General features: G+C 42.7%; 1 protein-coding gene across 10 annotated transcripts in view; it reads right to left on the bottom strand.

The window, feature by feature from the left end:
* The window catches only part of SPATA13 (spermatogenesis associated 13), a 101,611-nt gene that overhangs the window by 60,980 nt on the left and 23,017 nt on the right, over nucleotides 1-17,614 (bottom strand). The window contains exon 1 of one of the 10 annotated variants that reach the window (XM_017831578.1): nucleotides 17,135-17,324. The exons of 8 other annotated variants lie outside the window; for them this stretch is intronic. The gene's annotated coding sequence lies outside the window, so the exon portion shown is untranslated. Of the gene's footprint in view, nucleotides 1-620; nucleotides 714-17,134; nucleotides 17,325-17,614 lie in introns of those variants that run through there. One more of the 10 variants, XM_017831576.1, reaches the window with a different exon arrangement.

Genomic DNA, 17,614 nt, shown 5'->3' with positions numbered 1-17,614 from the left:
GATACATTTGGTCAGCAACAGATCAGTTTAGTACCCTTTGTTAAAGCCTGCCTTTCAAAATGCCTGACTGACAGTACAGGACAGTGGTCCAGCCCAGTGCTGTTGGTGACAACACAACAGCACACAGAGCCGCCAGTGGCTCAGCAATATGGCTGCGTGAGCTTCTGCCCAAGGGGGGTCCGGGAAGCTGGGGTAGTGCCAGGGAATTTTCCCCCCAATGCCACTGCTAGTCGGATCCCCTTGAAGTCACAGTGTGCAGAGCACCCCGTTGCACGTTGCACGGTGTGTGAGCTCAGGGATGAATAATGCTCAATTGACTTTGCTAGATGAACTACACAGATTATCTGCAACTCTGAAAACCAGATACACATTAACAGAGGGGCAAACCACACTGCAGCCAACACACAAAACTTCCAATATTAGTCTCAGTCATGGGTTTGCACTTAACTGGAACAACTAATAAAACCGCAATTATAAAATGCAATTAATTATCAGCATATATACCTAAATGGTTATGTCTTCCAGTAGCCACTAACTACAAGATCTGCTCTTCTGGATAATATTTAATCTAAATGTATGAAAATCCATTGCACAAAATATTGTCCAGTTACAGTACAAACCTTTTTCCAGTAAACCTGTCTGGTTTTTGAAAGAGTCTGTTGTTGCCTGGATTCTGGGCTCAGTCCTGCTGAGCACCCTGTAAGTCCTTAAACGCTGCTGGAGGAAAAAAGGACTTGGCATGATCCAGAAGCAGTCAGTACGTTGCAGGATTGAGTCTTAAGTTAATATATAACAAACGGGTACACAGAGGTCTGTGAAATCAACAAGTTAAACATACACTTGGAATAACTGTAACAGAGAAGAAAGAATATTTACAGGAGCATTTCCTTAAAATCTTTGTGTTGAAGGGTCTTGTATGCAGCATTCCTACATATTTAACACATGAAAGCAAAGGTTTGGGAGTGTGCTGGTGAAAGTAAAATTAAGTAGTCAAGGCAGAAATAATCTAAAGTTGCAATCAGAGCCTTCTAGTTAAATATTGTGCAAATTGTGAGCTCGTTGTAATCAGCTAGAATCTACTCTGAGCAAGCTGCACCTGACAGTGTGGACAAAATGGATGACCCAGGGTGGCACACACTGAATACACATTTCGCATTTCACATCTGTGAAAGTAAAATTAACAAGGAAGGTCAAAACTTTATCACCCAGCTCTAATATTTGCAGGTGTCAGCAGCAGAACCAAATGCCAAAGTTATACCTGATCATTTACTGTAGCAGATGAAAGAGGCAGAAATCAAAGGTATAATTATGTCTTTGAGAGCTCCGAAGTGGCACAGGAAGGTAGCCGGGTGTACAGCAGGCACTGTGGGTGGGGAGCGGAGTTATCCCAGCAGCAGAACAATGTGGAAAACCAGACAGACACCTGCCAGAACAGTGGGACATGTGCCTCCCTGCTTTTGCTGCGTGGTGTACAAGTGGGGGTATAACTCCACTTTCCCAGAGACCCACATTTATCTCGAGAGCCTGGCATCACATACAGAAATATAGAGTGCCTCTGCTTTGTGCTCTTCAGTCAGAAGGACCTGTACAGCTCCCTCCTATATATCCCTATACAGAAGACAAAGTTCTATATAACCGATCTGCTAGAATGTGATTCAATCTTCCCTTTTCCTCCGTAGAAGAAATATCAACTTTTAATTGCATTTTTTTTTGAATTGTGGTAGAAAGATGTGAAGACTAACTGCAATTGTGAATGCAAGAGAACACTAATTCAAAGAGAAATTAGTTTCTGTCTTACAGTTCTTTTCCATTAATAATTATTCCATGTATTATTCCATGAATAATCAAAATGATAATTTTTAATGGCAATATCACATTCATTTCTTAGAAGTTGAAATGCTAGCAGATTTCCTTAATAATAGATTTACATAACCAAGATAACTTTCAAAACCTAATTAATAATTTATAATCAAGTATGAGGCTTCATATTTTGTCACATGCAACAATCTGAAATTCAGACATTATTGAATTCCCTATTATTAGTTAAATTAGTTTTAGTGGAATACTCTGCTGAATCCCAGTACCAAGAAAATTAACTGTATGAGAGTATAAAGACAGGAATACAACTCCACAATGTTTGATGTATGCTCAAACCTTCAGTGGGTAGAAGGAAGTAAGTGCCTGACAGCCATGCCCTTCTCATGCAAGACTGGGCTTTTACAATTTTAAGCCTTCTGAGTCAGACCCAAGGTCCACTAAAGTTAAGAAGACTTCCCTCTGATTCTATAAAGCTTTAAGTAAAGATTATCAAAAAGGCTAAGTTCGAGCAACTTTCTTGGTCTCAAATCACTCACCAAGGTGCTCATCTAGGTTGTTGCCATATGAATGCTGATTTTGATCATAGTCCTGGGAGGCAAGGAAATGCAAAAATACTACATATTTTTGTAGTTTGAAATTTTAGGAGAAATGGAAATGCAAATAATACTACATGGCACAAATTGATCTCTCACAGATCTACTCACTGAATACCTGGTTGGGTTGAGGTTGGAAGACACCTCTGGAGATCATCCAGTCCAGCCGGCCTCACAGAAGGTTTGAAGTTGGAAGACATATGTAGAGGTCACTGAGTATAACACCTCTGCTCAAAGCAGAGTCAGCTAGAGCAGGTTGCTCAGAGCCATGTCCTATCAAGTTTTAAATAATTTTTTGAAGTTTACAAGGTTGGAAAGATTGCCTCTTGTCTTTTTACTGGATACCAATGAGAAGAGTCTGGCTCTGTCCTCTTTATCCTCTTTTACTGCTTCACTGCTATCAGGTATTTATACTCATTGATAAGATCCCCTCAGCATCCTCTTCACCAGGATGAACGGTCCCGGTTCTCTCAGCCTCTCATCATATGTCAGATGCTCTAGTTGTTGTATCAGGTACTACTCCCAGTTTGTATCCCCTGCAAACTTGCTGAAGGTGTGCTCTATCCCATCGTCCTGGCCAAAAATGGAGATGTTAAACAGTATTGGCTTCAGTACTGATGTCTCAGGTACAGCACTAGCGACTGGCTTCCAGATGGATTTCATGCCACTGATCACATGTCTTAAAACCCAGTGGTTCAGCCAGTTTTCAGTCTGCCTGACTATCCACTTGTCTGGTCCATACTTCATCAGTTTGCCTGTAAGCATGTTAACAGAAACAGTGTCAAACATTTTGCAAAACCCACTGCTCTCTCCTTGTCCTTGGAGCAGCTCATTTTGTTGTAGTAGGCTATCAGATTGACCAGGCATGATTTCCCCTTGTAAATCCATGTTGACTACTCCCAATCACTTTTTTGTCCTTCAGATGTTTGGAAATGGTTTCCAGGAAAATTTGATCCATCTCCTTCCTGAGGACTGAGCTGAGACTGATTAGCCTATACTTCCCCAGCTCTTACTTGTTCCCCTGCTTTAAGACTGGAGTCTTGCAGTCCTGAGAAACCTTCCCCAGTCACCACAACCTTTCAAATATCATAATGAATGGCCTTGCAACACAATCAGCCAACTCCCATAGGTGTATCCCATCAAGTCCTGTGGCCTTGTGTATTCAGTTTTATTTAAATGTTCCCTGAACTGATCCTTACTGAAGATAAGTCTTCCTTTTCCCATTTCTCAACCACTCAGGGCCTGGATTTGCTCAAGGCTGGTGTTACTGGTGAAGATCAAGGAGTAGGTGGAGTAGGAGTACTTCAGCCTTCTCCATGTCCTTTGTCCAAGGTCCTCTGCCGCATTCAGCAGCAGGTCCACATTTTATCTTGTTTTTCTTTTACTGCTGATTCCCTTGTTGAAGCCTTCTTTGTTGTGCTTTATATACCTCACCAGATCTAATTCCCAGTGAGCATTGCCTTTCCTAGCCCTGCCCCTGCATGCTCAGTCAGTGTCTCTGTATTCCTCCCAGGAATACAGAGCTCCTGCCCTTGCTCCTACCTCTTGGTGGTGAGTTGACCTTGGCTTCCAGACGCCTACCCAGACAAGCTCTCCCTCCCTCTCCTTAACAGGATAGGGGATAGGGGGTTGGGGGGGAAGATAAGATGGAAAGTAGGTCATAGGTCAAGATATCATAAGTCAAGATAAAGACAGGGAGATCAGTTACCAGTTACTGTCATGGGCAAAAGAGTTGACTTGGGGAAAATTTTATTTATTCCAATTAATATTTTAGTTATTCCAATTTTATTTTTCTAATAAAAAAAGGTTTAGATAGTGAGAAACAAAGACAAATTAAAACAACACCTTTCCCCTTACCCATCCTTTTTTAACAGGTTCAGCTTTATTTCTTCATTCTCCTCTCTTCAAGCCCACCCTGCCTAAGTGACGCAGATGAATGGGGGACTGTGGTCAGTTCTGGTCAGTCTATCACAGTAGGTTTTTGCTGGTCCTTCCTCCTCACGCTTTTCCCCCACTCTGTTGTGGGTCTTTTCCATGGGTTGCTGTCCTTCAAGAACTGTTCCAGCATGGGTCCTTTCCATGGGCTTCAGTTCTTCAATATGGTTACTCTAAGGGCCACAGCTCCTGTTAGGAGTACCTGCTCCTGTGGGTGCTCTTAAAGGACGGTAGTTCCTTCAGGAAACATCCAATTCCTCCACTGTGGTCCTCTCCATGACCTGCAGTGTGGATACCTGCTCCACTGTGGTATCTCCATGGACTGCAGGAGAACGTCTGTTCTGGTACCTTGAGCACCACTTCCCCCTCCTTCTTCTCTGACCTTGGTGCTCACAGAGCTGTTTCGTACACTTTTTTTCTCACTCCTCACTGTCTGTGCAGTGTTTTGCCTCTTTTCCCAGGGGCACCATCACCTTCCCTGATGGACTCAGCTGTGTCCTACAGTGGAGCTGTCTGGAACTGCCTGTGTCTGGCATGGGGCAGCCCCAGCCTCTCTTCACAGAGGCCACCCTGCAGCCCCCCCCAGACAAAACCCTGCCATTTAGACCCACTACACTCTTGTATGCTTCCATTTGACATTTGAGTTGTCAGGAGCTCCTTGTTCATCTATGCAGTCTTCCTGCCATTCTTGCTTTATTTCCTGCTCGTTGGACTGGAGCGTTCAAGAGGTGATTCTTGAAAGTCAAGCAACTATCTTCTCTCCAAGATGCCCAGGGCTATGATTCTGCTATTTGTCCTGTTTCCTCCCCAAAGGATCTTGTACTTCATCACTATTGGTCACTACAGCCAAAGCTGCTCCCAGCCTTCATGTCCTCAACCACATATTTCTTGTTTGTAAGCATGAGGAGGTTCGGCAGAGTGCTGTTCCTCATTGGTTCCTCAGTCACCAGGGTTAGGAAGTTGTCCTCAATGCACTCCAGAAACCTCCTGAATTGCTTGTGCTCTGCTATGTTGTCACTCTGGCAGATATGGGACTGGTTTAATTTCCCCACAACAACCAGGATTTCAATCATGTGATGGTTTAGGTAATATTCCTGTGGCTGCAGAATTTCTGCCTTTGATTGCTCCCATTTGGAAATCTGTTACATTTTCAGAGGATCATTTCCTCTGTGGAAACTACTATTACTCTTTACAACCACTACCAGCATTCTCAACCAAAGCAAAGAAGGCTTAAGAAGGCTTGAACACTAAACACAATGCTAGGAGTAATATTTTCACACCGGTGATTTGAGTTTGGACATGTTAATAAAACAAAGCATTGTTCCAATGCTGTATATGTTCTGCAAATAAAAGAGTTGGCTTTCACCATCGTTCATCCACTACTTTTTGTTATCTTGAAGTTCAGTTGAAAAATATAAAAACATGGAATACACAGTTCACTTACCAACAGTTCATGCCAAATCTTCAACTATAGTCAGAACACAGAAAAAACCCAAAGAAATAAACTGGAGGGGAGATGGGGGAAAGGAAGATAAAAGTAGGTATGTCTGCATGTTGCTATATCAATTACATTAAGGCATCTCAATCTTAACAGCCCCACACAATACAAGGCAGGCCCTGAAAGAGGGGCAATCCTCCCTGCAAATATTTAGGTTAGCAACTGCAAAGTAATCCAGGCACAGCACTATTCATAAGACCAGTTCATCACCAGGTCATACAAGACAATTAAGCCTGGACACTAGATGCAGAGGGGAGCAGATTAACAACCAGCAAGATGTTTTAAGTTATCCTGGTTTATTTTTAACAATATTTTAAAGCCTTTGAGAAGATTAGTTCCTCAGCCCAAAAGCTGCGTACCTCACTGCTGCTAAGGTAAAATGATGTACTGGTTGAGTTCTCAGCAGAGGAATATTCTTTGTAGGGCTTGGGAGTAACACTGCTTTGATTCTGCTATTGTCAGTGCACAAAAAACACTGCTGTCCTTCATCCCGAGAGTCTGATTTCTTTGCAACAAGATGAAAAAGTTCCTACAATTTTCTCTCGTCCTCGTTCTCTTTTTCACGCCATCATGCAGAAAACACACAACATACTACATCCATAAAAGCAAAAGCTGCTAATGTGTATTATTTAATAATAAGAGCTTGTTTCATAAGGAAGACTGTAAAACCTTCAACAAGCACATTAGCTCTTTGATATTATCAATGGTAAGTAAGGGAGTTTCTAACACTGAAGTTAAAATGCAGCTGGTAAAATACAAGAAATATATCTATTTTGAAAGATAGCAGATGAGATGTCACTGTTTAAAATAAAAAATATGCACTGGAAATAAACTGTGAAAGATCCAGGGCAAAATTTATAGCCGGATTTCTGAATCTCATTCTCAAGAGAAAGTTGTCAGGAAGGGCCTGCTGCATTAGATTGGATGAAAAGGACATCTAACCAGCTCTCTTATCTCCAAGTGACTTAAGGAGGAACAGGAAACAAAATGAATACAGAAAAATTTTCCCTCTATTTTACTTTCCTATCTTCTGGCAATCTACAGTTTAGAGTATTCCTAAATCAGAGGCTGCATGCAGAATACACTGTTTTCTAGTTCTACTGGGGCACTTTTCCACATATTCTCCTGTTTGCATTCTATTTTCATTAATTCTTTGGATTCTATATCCTCATATTTCGCTGAATTCCCATAACTAATTGGTAGCCCAAATCAAATATATTCCTTTTAGTTTGATTTTAATCTCCTGCCTGGGTAATGCTGTGTCTGAAAACCTACTCTCACCACAGAGTACTGAAACCTGGGTGCTTCCAGCCTCCCAGACATTGGTGTTGAAAGAGGTGAAGTAACAGACAGGAAGGATGGGCTTCCAGGAGAAAATGAGAAAGGGGAGCACAGTTGGCAAGATGACATATATACAGATATGCAAGTTAAGTTTGTGGACTATTGCCCACATATTTAAATTATGGTCATACTTGCTTCTTGTACCATTAGGAGGGGATTCTTTGTTTTTAACAATCTCAGTGACTGTAATACATAAATCATAAATAAATAATTCATTCCTTAAGAGCATGCTGTTGATTTTTTTCTAGCTTCTCTTCATGCTACTTGTATTTTATACTGTCATTCAGGTTTTAAGTAACATATTTAACTCGCTCAACTTTTTTACAAGCTGAAAAGTCAAAGCTCTACTGATGAATGCCACCAGTTCCCCGAAATTCCTTCTTCCTCTCTCAGCAGCCAGTTCACCAGGAAATATTACATTCCATATTAACCTTTTCTCTAGTGTGTTACACAAGAGTGTGACAATGAGGTATTTAGCCAGCTTGGCTATTTTCTTCCTGGATAGCTAAGCTGTTCCATCAGCAACATAAAAATATTTTAACAACACAGCAACAAACCTCCCAGTGTGCCAAGGAGCCACAGAGCCCTTGGTTCATTGTGGGAGGTTACTTTTAATTACAAGGTCCTGTTTAACACACTGGAACAAGGCAATAGCTTACTTCAAACAGCTTCAAAATCATTATACTTAAAAATGCTGACCTTTGCCATAAGCAAGGACAAGTGACAAAGACAAAAGGAAAATTGTTTTGGCTCTGAGTGAATTTGAAATTCTGCGACAGAACTTTGCAGAAACCCAGTAATCTATAAAAGCCAACTTTCAAACATCAATTTTGTAGTATCATAAACAGCCCAACTCTTCCCATTAGTAAGCCATTTCCCAAATTGATGGTATCAGTCAGGAACTTGCTTTTAAACAGGGTTTCTGTACAAGATTTGCCTTCTAAATTCTAAACTTCTAAACTTTTGCATTGATTTTATTTTTCTAATTGGTGCAATCTAACATATGCTCCTCCTTCTCATTATTATTATTGTTATTATTGTTATTTAAATCTGATTTACTTAGTCTGTTAACTGGCTAAAGCATATTACTCATGCAGTTTGCCCAGAGACTTATAAAAACCATTCTGGTTGTAATTCAGTCTCTGCAACAGTATTAATGCAGGGACAGATCTTGGCTTCATTTGAAGCTCTTAGCTGCCATCCTTCCATATGGAAGCAGAACATGAAATTACCATAATTAAGAACTAGTTGAAAATACAAGAGAATAAGGAAGTACACTCCTCATCACAGAAAGGCTAAGCATAGTAAAAATTAATCTAGGACCTTTGGTAGAAAAGTTTCCTTCATTACAAAGAATCGTTAGAAAGAAGGAAACAACTGACAAAACGTGGGCTAAGCTCAGCAGCTGCTGCAGTGTTGTCTCAAGAGGGTACCCGAGTGAGTTGCTGAACATCTGAGCTTTGGACACTTACACAACAGACTCTTACTTTCTACTGCCGCACATACATGAAAGCCTTCTTTATTTTCTCATCCTAGGAAATGGAAGCCACATGAAAGAGAACAACTTCAGAATATGTAAGCAGTGCTGGCAAGTTTAATCTAGAGCTATAAAATACAAGTAAAATAGAAATCACTGGGATGATTAATTTATTAAAATATCTACTTCTTCATTTAATAAGGAAAACAAATGACAAAAGCTGACCAAGATAAAGAATAAATTACTTATTAAAGCTAACAGGGTGCAGCTGATGCCTAGTAGGTAAGTCAAAGTCACTTTTAGCTAGAGTTCAATGGGCGAGTCCAGTAGGATGGTTTGGATGAATGAAAGAAATAGTTGGCTTTAAATAAGACAGCTGGTTTTTGCACACCAAATTATCTTTTACTTGATGCTATCTGTGCACACAGCAGTGGGAAAGTTGGCCTCCCAAAAGCAATGTTGATGGCCAGGAGCATACGTAAGGTAAGCCCTGTGTAGAGGCAAAGCCAGGTTACAGTGTAGTTAAACTGCTCTTTAATTTGTTTAACATAATTAATCAAATCCAGTATGTTTTCAGGGAGCATAAAGCATTCAGATATCACAAAATAAAAATATGAAAACAAATACAGAAATGCCAAATATGACATTCTGACTGTCTAACAAAAATTCCAGATGCGATCAAAGAGCCTTGTCTTGAAGCCAAGCAGAAATGGTGTCACAGACTGAACTGCAACTGCAGGTCAGGCACGTTCCACCTGACTCACATACAGAGGACAGATGTAACACAGAGACATAAATGATACTGTCCAAGTGTTAATTTCTCTCACCTCCCCCTTCCATGAGCCAACACACAGCTTGGAGGAACTGTGTGTATTAGCAGGGATTGAATTTGCTCCCGGCCTGACCCAGGAGCAATAATACACATTAATGTGTATTATTGTCTGTTATCTTGGCTTCATGTAATGACACTTCAGGGAGCAAATGTAAGCCATGTTTTTTGTTCCTATTGAATACTGTTGTATTTCACTGATAAATTGGGGGTTTATTCCTGTAAAGTGTTTTCCTTCTCTTTAAAATTATCCAGCTAGTACAAGTGAAACAACTTCTCCAGAACACATACAATACTTTGAGAACAACTGCAAAATCAAATTCTCAAAAGATGAAATAATACAAACAACTGTCTCTCTCTCTCAGAACAGAGAATTAACCAGAATTAGACATTTCATGTGCATTATCAAGGAAGATTAAGGAGTGTTTTCAGTAGACACTGATAACCATGTGAATGAAGAACAGAAAATGTGATGCTTATATTAAGAAAAGAGGAGATTTGCCTGGGAAATTAAACAACTCTTTAGTCTGACTCTGAACTTCATAAGATTTTACAGTCAAATCTGAAGGCAGAATTGGCTGAGAGATAGGGTACTTTGTTCCAAGTGAAGAGGAGTTGTGTACCATAAAGAAGTAGATGACAGGAGACAGGAGCAGTAGCTGTGCACAGTGAAGAGAGGAAGGTTAGGCAATTTCAGGGATCAGTCAGGGATCCAGGTGGAGAAAAAAGTGATGTGATGATCATTATAAATGTAGCAGTAAGGGCAAACACCACTGAGGCTCAAAAAGATCATTCACTGTGCCTATAATAAAACAGTGCTTTGCCTCTGCAGGGATGCTGGGCTGTCATCCCCTGAGCGACCATGGCCCCTTCTCCCTGTCTTGTAGTTTAAAAGGTCTGTTCTGTAGGGAGCTACAGACTAGGAATCAATGACAGAAAACAGTTATTGTAGAGTAACATGTTCTTATAGAGAAATAAACCTTGCAGAGATAATGAAGTCTGAGTCACAGACAGTTTACCTCCCTGCTTCTTCCTGATACAGACCATTCCCTATTTGGGGGAACTCAGCAGTTTTCACTTTCTTTTTCTCCATAGGCTTTTTATCTTAGTGGTACGTAGTCATTCATCACCATTAGATACCTCTACTCTAGAGAAAGACTTGTTATCTAGTGGTTAGGGTGCAGGACTCTCACCGCTGCGACCCGGGTTCGATTCCCAGCCCCCCGCGCAGATGGAGCTCATCAGCCTGGTAAGGCAATCCATCTAAGAGAAGGTCACTCTAAACAAACCTACGTCCTGAGACCCTCACTGCCACTGTCCAAGCTTGCTCGGCCCCGGCAGATGAACCTCAGGATTAAAGGGTGGGCTCAGTTCAGCGCACGCTGTGTCTCACATAAAAAACCCACTGCGCAGGCTCGAAGGGTTAATGACCTTTCCCAAATCTTCGCTCGCGAAGACTGGCCATTATTATAGCTTCTAAGCTTGGCATTTTAATATGAGATTAGATCCCCAAAACTAAATGATTTCCTCCTGATCCTTTTTTTTTTTAACCTTTTTTTTTTGGGGGGGGTGCAAGGGTCAAAGAATTGCTGGGTTCTTTCCTCATGGATTCTTTTTTGGGTGATCAGTATGGCTCAGCCAATGGCCCAAAGAATCAATTTGGCCTGCCTCTCCCCCAAAGCTACAAATACACCTGAAAAGGATGTATTTGTAAAGGGGTAAAGGGGTAGAGGATACAAATACACCTGAAAAGCCAAAAAAAGCTTCTGTTCTTCTGGCCCCCACCTTGCCCAGCACAGAGCCACTCAACTGGGCACTCTTAATGTCCTAAGATCTATAGTCACACCTCTCCTCATGCACATAGGGTTTATCATGTAGGAGTTATTTAAAGTCTGCCAGGAAGGTCAAAGGGAAGACTTACAACCAATATAACATAATACCCTTCACATTCTCATCACCTGCCTACTACATCTGCACGGTGTTTTGTCATTAAAATCGTATGTATGTCTTTGTACTTGTGTGTATGTAATTATCGATCATAGCATTCTTAAATTAATACAGTGTAACACCTAAACATGCAAGACATGAGCCAGAGTCAACCCTTCACTCCATGCTTATCTCAGTATTTTGCAATTCTACTATACAGTAGAGAGAACCATCAGGAAAAATAATCTCTTTTCTCTTAATAAGTGGTGCCAGCCACTAAAAGCACTACACAGAGTGACAAACCTGTCACAACTACTAATAAAATATCTGAATCAGCATATTCAAACTTGTGTGATTTTTCTTTTTGCTTCACTTTACTGATTGGCCAATTGTGCCAGATATTTTGCTTAAATCTAAATCAGACCAAGATGACTTAAATAACATTTCAATGGTTCAGGTTGCACAATTTGGGCTACTAGTTTTACACAGTGGAGATTTACATTGTCTTGGCTAACCTTTGAATATATCGCCTTATAAAACTGGAGGTTTCTCTATCAGCAAACTATGTGTCTGCTACCCCAACAGTGCAAAATATACATGATTTCCTGGAAGATGGCGTTGCTTTTGACAGTTGCAGAAAGGGTCTTGAGCCTGCCCCTGCTAAATCAATTCATTACACAACTGCCATTTAAAAGCTGTCCATGCTTCATGGAGCATATGAAGATTACTGCTGCTGCTGCTCTATACTGCCACAGGAGCTCACCCACAGCTGTAATTCTCATCTAGTTGGGAAGCTTGTTAAAATCCTCTAATTAAAACCCTCTATGGCCTTATTCTAGTCCTTCTCGCAGCCCTTGACCTTTTCCCCTTGGCTGGGACACATACAGGTATGGCAGTCTGCTGTATCACAGCAGGCAGGAAAAGCATTACAGTGTTCAGCTCCTAGGGACTTAATTTTCCCATAAATAGTTATGTCTTTGACACTTACTATTGCGTTGAATAGACTACAATGGCACTGTTTCATGAAATGTAAAATTTCTGGATCTCCTGTCTGCTGATCTGCAATTATATAATTATTATTTTCTTTAAAAAAACCAGTAGAAATTCCAATATTTGGAACCATTAATTGGGCAGCAAATAGATAAAGATACTGCATCCTCATTTGCTCACAATAACAATTTTTCAAGCCTCACAAAACAGAAATATTTCTGATATAGTCACATTAAATGATTCTAATAATCATAAATAATTTCTCCTCAACCCCTCCCCTTTAAGTATTCTATGTGAAAAGCATTCATGCAGCTCATTAAGAGGCACCAACTTTTTATCCAAGTAACAGCTTTAGTTTATTGCAGCTGCTTCATAAACTCTTGGAAATGTGTTCTGCTTATGTCCTTCTAGGAGTCTTGAAACAGAATATGCAGAGAGAACATCATCAAGGACTGGCAAACTACACTGTTCCTTGTGTTTTGGTATCTAAAGGGCAGCTATATTAAGATGACAAAAACTGCACAAGAAACACAGACTGAGAGAGATACAGCAAATAGATTATGTTCTTTTCAAACCTCATAGGACAACATGTTAGCATTCTTACGAGAGGAGAAACAAAAGCATGTAATTAGATAAGTGATTCTCTGGGTAGATTTGTGGCCCCTCTGAGAACAGATGACATGTAATGCCACTATCAGTAATGACATTGCAAACAGGAAGAAATGTGACAAGTACCAATTAGTCACTCAAAATTTTGGCATATTTGATTGTTCTTCATTCATCTGATATTTGGTTGCTGATTGTACTAATCCACAAAAAGGAAAAAGACTTTGGAAAGGATTTATAATGCCTACAAGGAAATCTTCATTTCCAGCTCTCCCTGAGAAGTGCATCTGATTGGTGTACCATGTCTTCAGGAATTATGCCCATCAAGTTGCTTCACCTAAAAGCATGAAAGAGGCAGACAAGGAAAAACTAATGCAGTTTTGAATTCCCTTATTAGCCTCACCTGCTTAAATAGTACATTCTTCCATCCAGAAATGTAGTCTGATTGGAAAAGGAGGAATTAGACCATTTGCCAAGAATTTCTAGATGACAGGTGACTGAGCCCACCAGAGGCTGCAATGAGCCAACAAGACCCCCAGGTGTGCTGCCGCCATGCATGTGAACATCCTGCACATGGGATGTGATGCATTATGGACACACAGCAAGTCCAAAGCTTAGGGAGCATAGTCCGTCATGTCCATGAGACAAAATTCCTGTCCATGGGCCGAATTATATGGCTTTCCTACAGCTTTCCAGGATTCCTGTATCTCCAACCAGGAAATTAGATCAGAGTGTCACAAGTATCCAGCAGCCATGTTTTTTTGTCTTCTCCTGGGAAAAATGGCTATTCATGGTGTGAACAGGTGCACTGTTTGCTGAGTGAAAACTAGATGGCTGAGGCCAGAGTGTAGTGGCGAATGGAGTTACATCCAGCTGGCAGCTGGTCACTAGTTGTGTTTCCATGGGCCCAGTATGGAAGGAAATGACAGAAGGGACTGATGGGCCCAGCACATAGCACAGAACATGTGCTGCAACCAGGGGAGTTGCAGGGTCTCAACCACTCCCTCTGATCCCCTTGCAAATCCCTACTTGAGTGAAGAGGTGTAACTTAGTGCCATAGTTTTACTGATAAGTTTTCACATGTGTACAAACCCCTACACAACACCAATTATTATAATTTTAGGATTTAGCTTTATAACCATCTAGAAATCTTAATTTGTCTATCAGTCACATCTCAAGACCTAAGCTCATGGGCACAGAGCTGTCAGAAAGCTTCAAGAAGAAATGTGATAGGGAAGGGAAGAAAAGCAACCCTTCTTGTGTTAAGCTCCGTAGAGGCAGTGGAACCTCTGGGCACTTCTACAGCTGCCTGTGTGGAGTAAATGCACTCAGAGCTTTGCATGAATCATAGAATCATAGAATCAGCCGGGTTGGAAAAGACCTCTGAGAGCATCAAGTCCAACCCTTGATCCACTACCACCATGGTTACTAGACCATGGCACTAAGTGCCACATCCAGTCTCATCTTAAAATCCTCCAGGGATGGAGAATCCACCACTTCCCTAGGCAGCCCACTCCAATGTCTTATTACCCCCTCTGTAAAAAGTTTCTTCCTAATATCTAACCTAAACCTCCCCTGGCACAGCTTAAGACTGTGCCCTCTTGTCCTACTGCTGGTTGCCTGGGAGAAGAGACCAACCCCCACCTGGCTACAACCTCCTTTCAGGTAATTGTAGAGAGCGATGAGGTCTCCCCTGATCCTCCTCTTCTCCAGGCTAAACAACCCCAGCTCCCTCAGCCTCTCTTCATAGGACTTGTGTTCGAGTCCCTTCACCAGCCTTGTTGCTCTTCTCTGGACCTGCTCCAGCACCTCAATATCCTTCCTGACCTGAAGGGCTCAGAACAGTACTCAAGGTGTGGCCTCACCAGCGCTGAGTACAGGGGAAGAATCACTGCTCTGGACCTGTTGGCCACACTGTTCCTGATACAGGCCAGGATGCCATTGGCTTTCTTGGCCACCTGGGCACACTGCTGGCTCCTGTTTAGTTTCCTGTCAATCCAAACTCCCAGGTCCTTTTCTGTCTGGCTGCTCTCCAGCCACTCTGTGCCCAGCCTGTAGCGCTACATGGGGTTGTTGTGACCAAAGTGCAGGACTCGGCACTTGACCTTGTTGAATCTCATCCCGTTGGAATCAGCCCAACTCTCCAGTCTGTCCAGGTCCCTCTGCAGAGCCCTCCTACTTTCCAGCTGATTGACACTCCCCCCTAACTTAGTGTCATCTGCAAATTTGCTAATCCTGCGTACTCTGCCAGCAACAAAGCTAGAACCCAAGGCAGAAGTTTCTCCTTCACAGGACATCATGGTGGAGCCTGAGGCATTCCTTAGGAAACTTGTCATGACAGGGTGCTCTCAGGTAAAGCCCGAAAGAAACAAGGATCTCCAAAGTGGTGACAGAACCAGGAGAAGGTGGCACAGGCTGGCCAGTGTGAGCACACATGAAAGCAGCAACAGGATCCAGCTGAGACAGCAGGAGCGGACCTGGCTGGATGAGATGTGAGAGCGATGGGGAAAGACCACCACACCAGAAGTTGAGGAGAGCAAGTGATGGGAAGGAGACATCTGCGAAGAGGGCAGAGGGGCTTCCAGGTAGTTAGGGAGAGGCAAGAGTGATCTAGCAAGGAGAAACTGGGCCTTCTCAAAGGATTCCTCTCTCTGGCAGTGAGGGAAAAGTTAGGAAAACATGCAAAGGAGCAAACAGCTACAGTGATGTCTAAAAGGCATGTAGAAAAAAGAAAATTTCACTGAAAGAGTTTTCCATTATTTTTTTTTTTTAAGAGTGAATAAAACAGAAGTAGCCCCAGACACTTTCAACCCACAGGACCAGCCAGCATACATATACACAGCTCACTTGAGGTCTGTGGCCTTGGCAGCACTGGGGGTGTTTTATTTTCACTGATATAAACCATTCATGAACAATTTCTCCAATGCATTAAGCGTAAACAAGCTCTCCTTTTCCATAGGTAAGTATTTCTTCCTGCCACTGTGATTTCCTCTCCTAAACCAAATATTTGTATGTGTGGAACCACTGAAAGAAAACAAGTCTGAAGCTTCCCACTAATTACTGCATTTCCCAGGAGTTGTCCTGCAAAGTCTGGAGCCAGGGTCCCCTGCCACACATTTTATTTTGAGGAGTCTTTCCATTTTATGACTTTTGGAGCAACTGGTTGTGTTTATTGATCTTTCCACACAGCTGTTCTTTTCCTACAGAATCACTAAGTTGGATTTTCTGTGGTCTGGTGCATAACGCCCCATGCATTTCTGTTATACAGAGTTGAGGAGGCAGAAGCTTTTTAAGACTCAGAGTTTGTGGGTGTAGAGGAAGCAGAAAATGCTACACACTGGCTTCACTTTCACAGTAAAAAAATGTGCTTGAGTGTTGAATTCCAAAATCCCATGAGCAAACTAGCTCAAATGAGACTAGCTGTGATACATAAGGATGGGGTAGGGGAATTACCAGAGATCTATGCTGGAAAAGGAAGGATGACATGTGGGCAGCTGCACAGGAGGACAGTGGAACATCTGCACAGAACAACTCCAGCTACAAAGGGGCAGCTTCCTGCACATCTCCTCACGTCCCAGACAGCACTGAATCCCCCTCAGCAACTTCTACCATTCCTCACTCATCCTAACTAATTTCTAATACTAGCAGATCAGGCATGAACAGGAATGACCTCACGAACACACAAGACCTATCTCATGCAATAATAAAATTTAACACAAGCACTCATGACCCCCAAATGACCTCAAACTGGGGATAGCATCACTCGACCGTGGATTACATTTCAGGCTTTTCCACGGGCCACAGTCCCACGGGACCCCAGAGCCACACATCCCTACGGCTGCGGCCGAGGCTCTGCTCCAGGGGGTGTGCCTGCCAACCCGCAGAGCTCTCTCCCCGGCCTGGGTGCCTCCAGAGCCACTTCTGGGACACGGCAGCTCGGAGGGGTGCGCCTGGGAGCCCTTGGAGCCCCCGCTCCCGCCCGGCTGCCTCCGGAGCCACCTCTGGGACGCGGCAGCGGCGGTCACGCCCGGAGGACCAGGATGCTGATGGGCGTTCATAACCTGGGGAGGGAAGGGGGAAAGAGCACGAAAGGAAACTCATGAGAGAAAATGATGCCTTACCTCTCTTTCGACTCCTCAGAAAGCGCAGCAGACGCTTGCATGTACAAATCTTTCCCAAACAAAACAAATAAGGATCTCCGCTCAGCACAAAGAAAAGCAAGGGTGCTCTCATTCTCCTCCGAACCGCCCTTCCGAGCAGCCGGGTTGCCCTCCGTAAGGAGTCCCAGCTCTCCCCGGCTGCTCCGAGTGCTCGGGGGTCCCCGAAGGCGCCGCCGCCCCCGGAGCCGTTCCCCTGCCTACTCCGCTCGGGGGGAGGAAGAGCTGGAAGAGTGTCAGCACAACACGCTCCATAAATTCTCCCTCAGCCTTCTGCAGACGTAAGTCCTTGAGAAAAATGCCTAAATCCCGTCGTTTGCTGACATAGTAACCAAATTTAAGTTTTTGCCCCCCTCAGAAGCCCTCTGCATAAAACAATTCATTATGTGAAAGGTTTATCCAGCCTGCAGCGGGCTGGTTTGTGTGGTTTTATTTGTCCAAGGA

Source organism: Lepidothrix coronata, unplaced genomic scaffold (genome assembly GCF_001604755.1).
Source record: "Lepidothrix coronata isolate B3197 unplaced genomic scaffold, Lepidothrix_coronata-1.0 Scaffold193, whole genome shotgun sequence".
Classification (NCBI taxonomy): Eukaryota; Metazoa; Chordata; class Aves; order Passeriformes; family Pipridae; genus Lepidothrix; species Lepidothrix coronata.
This window is presented reverse-complemented; position numbering and strand designations above follow the sequence as displayed.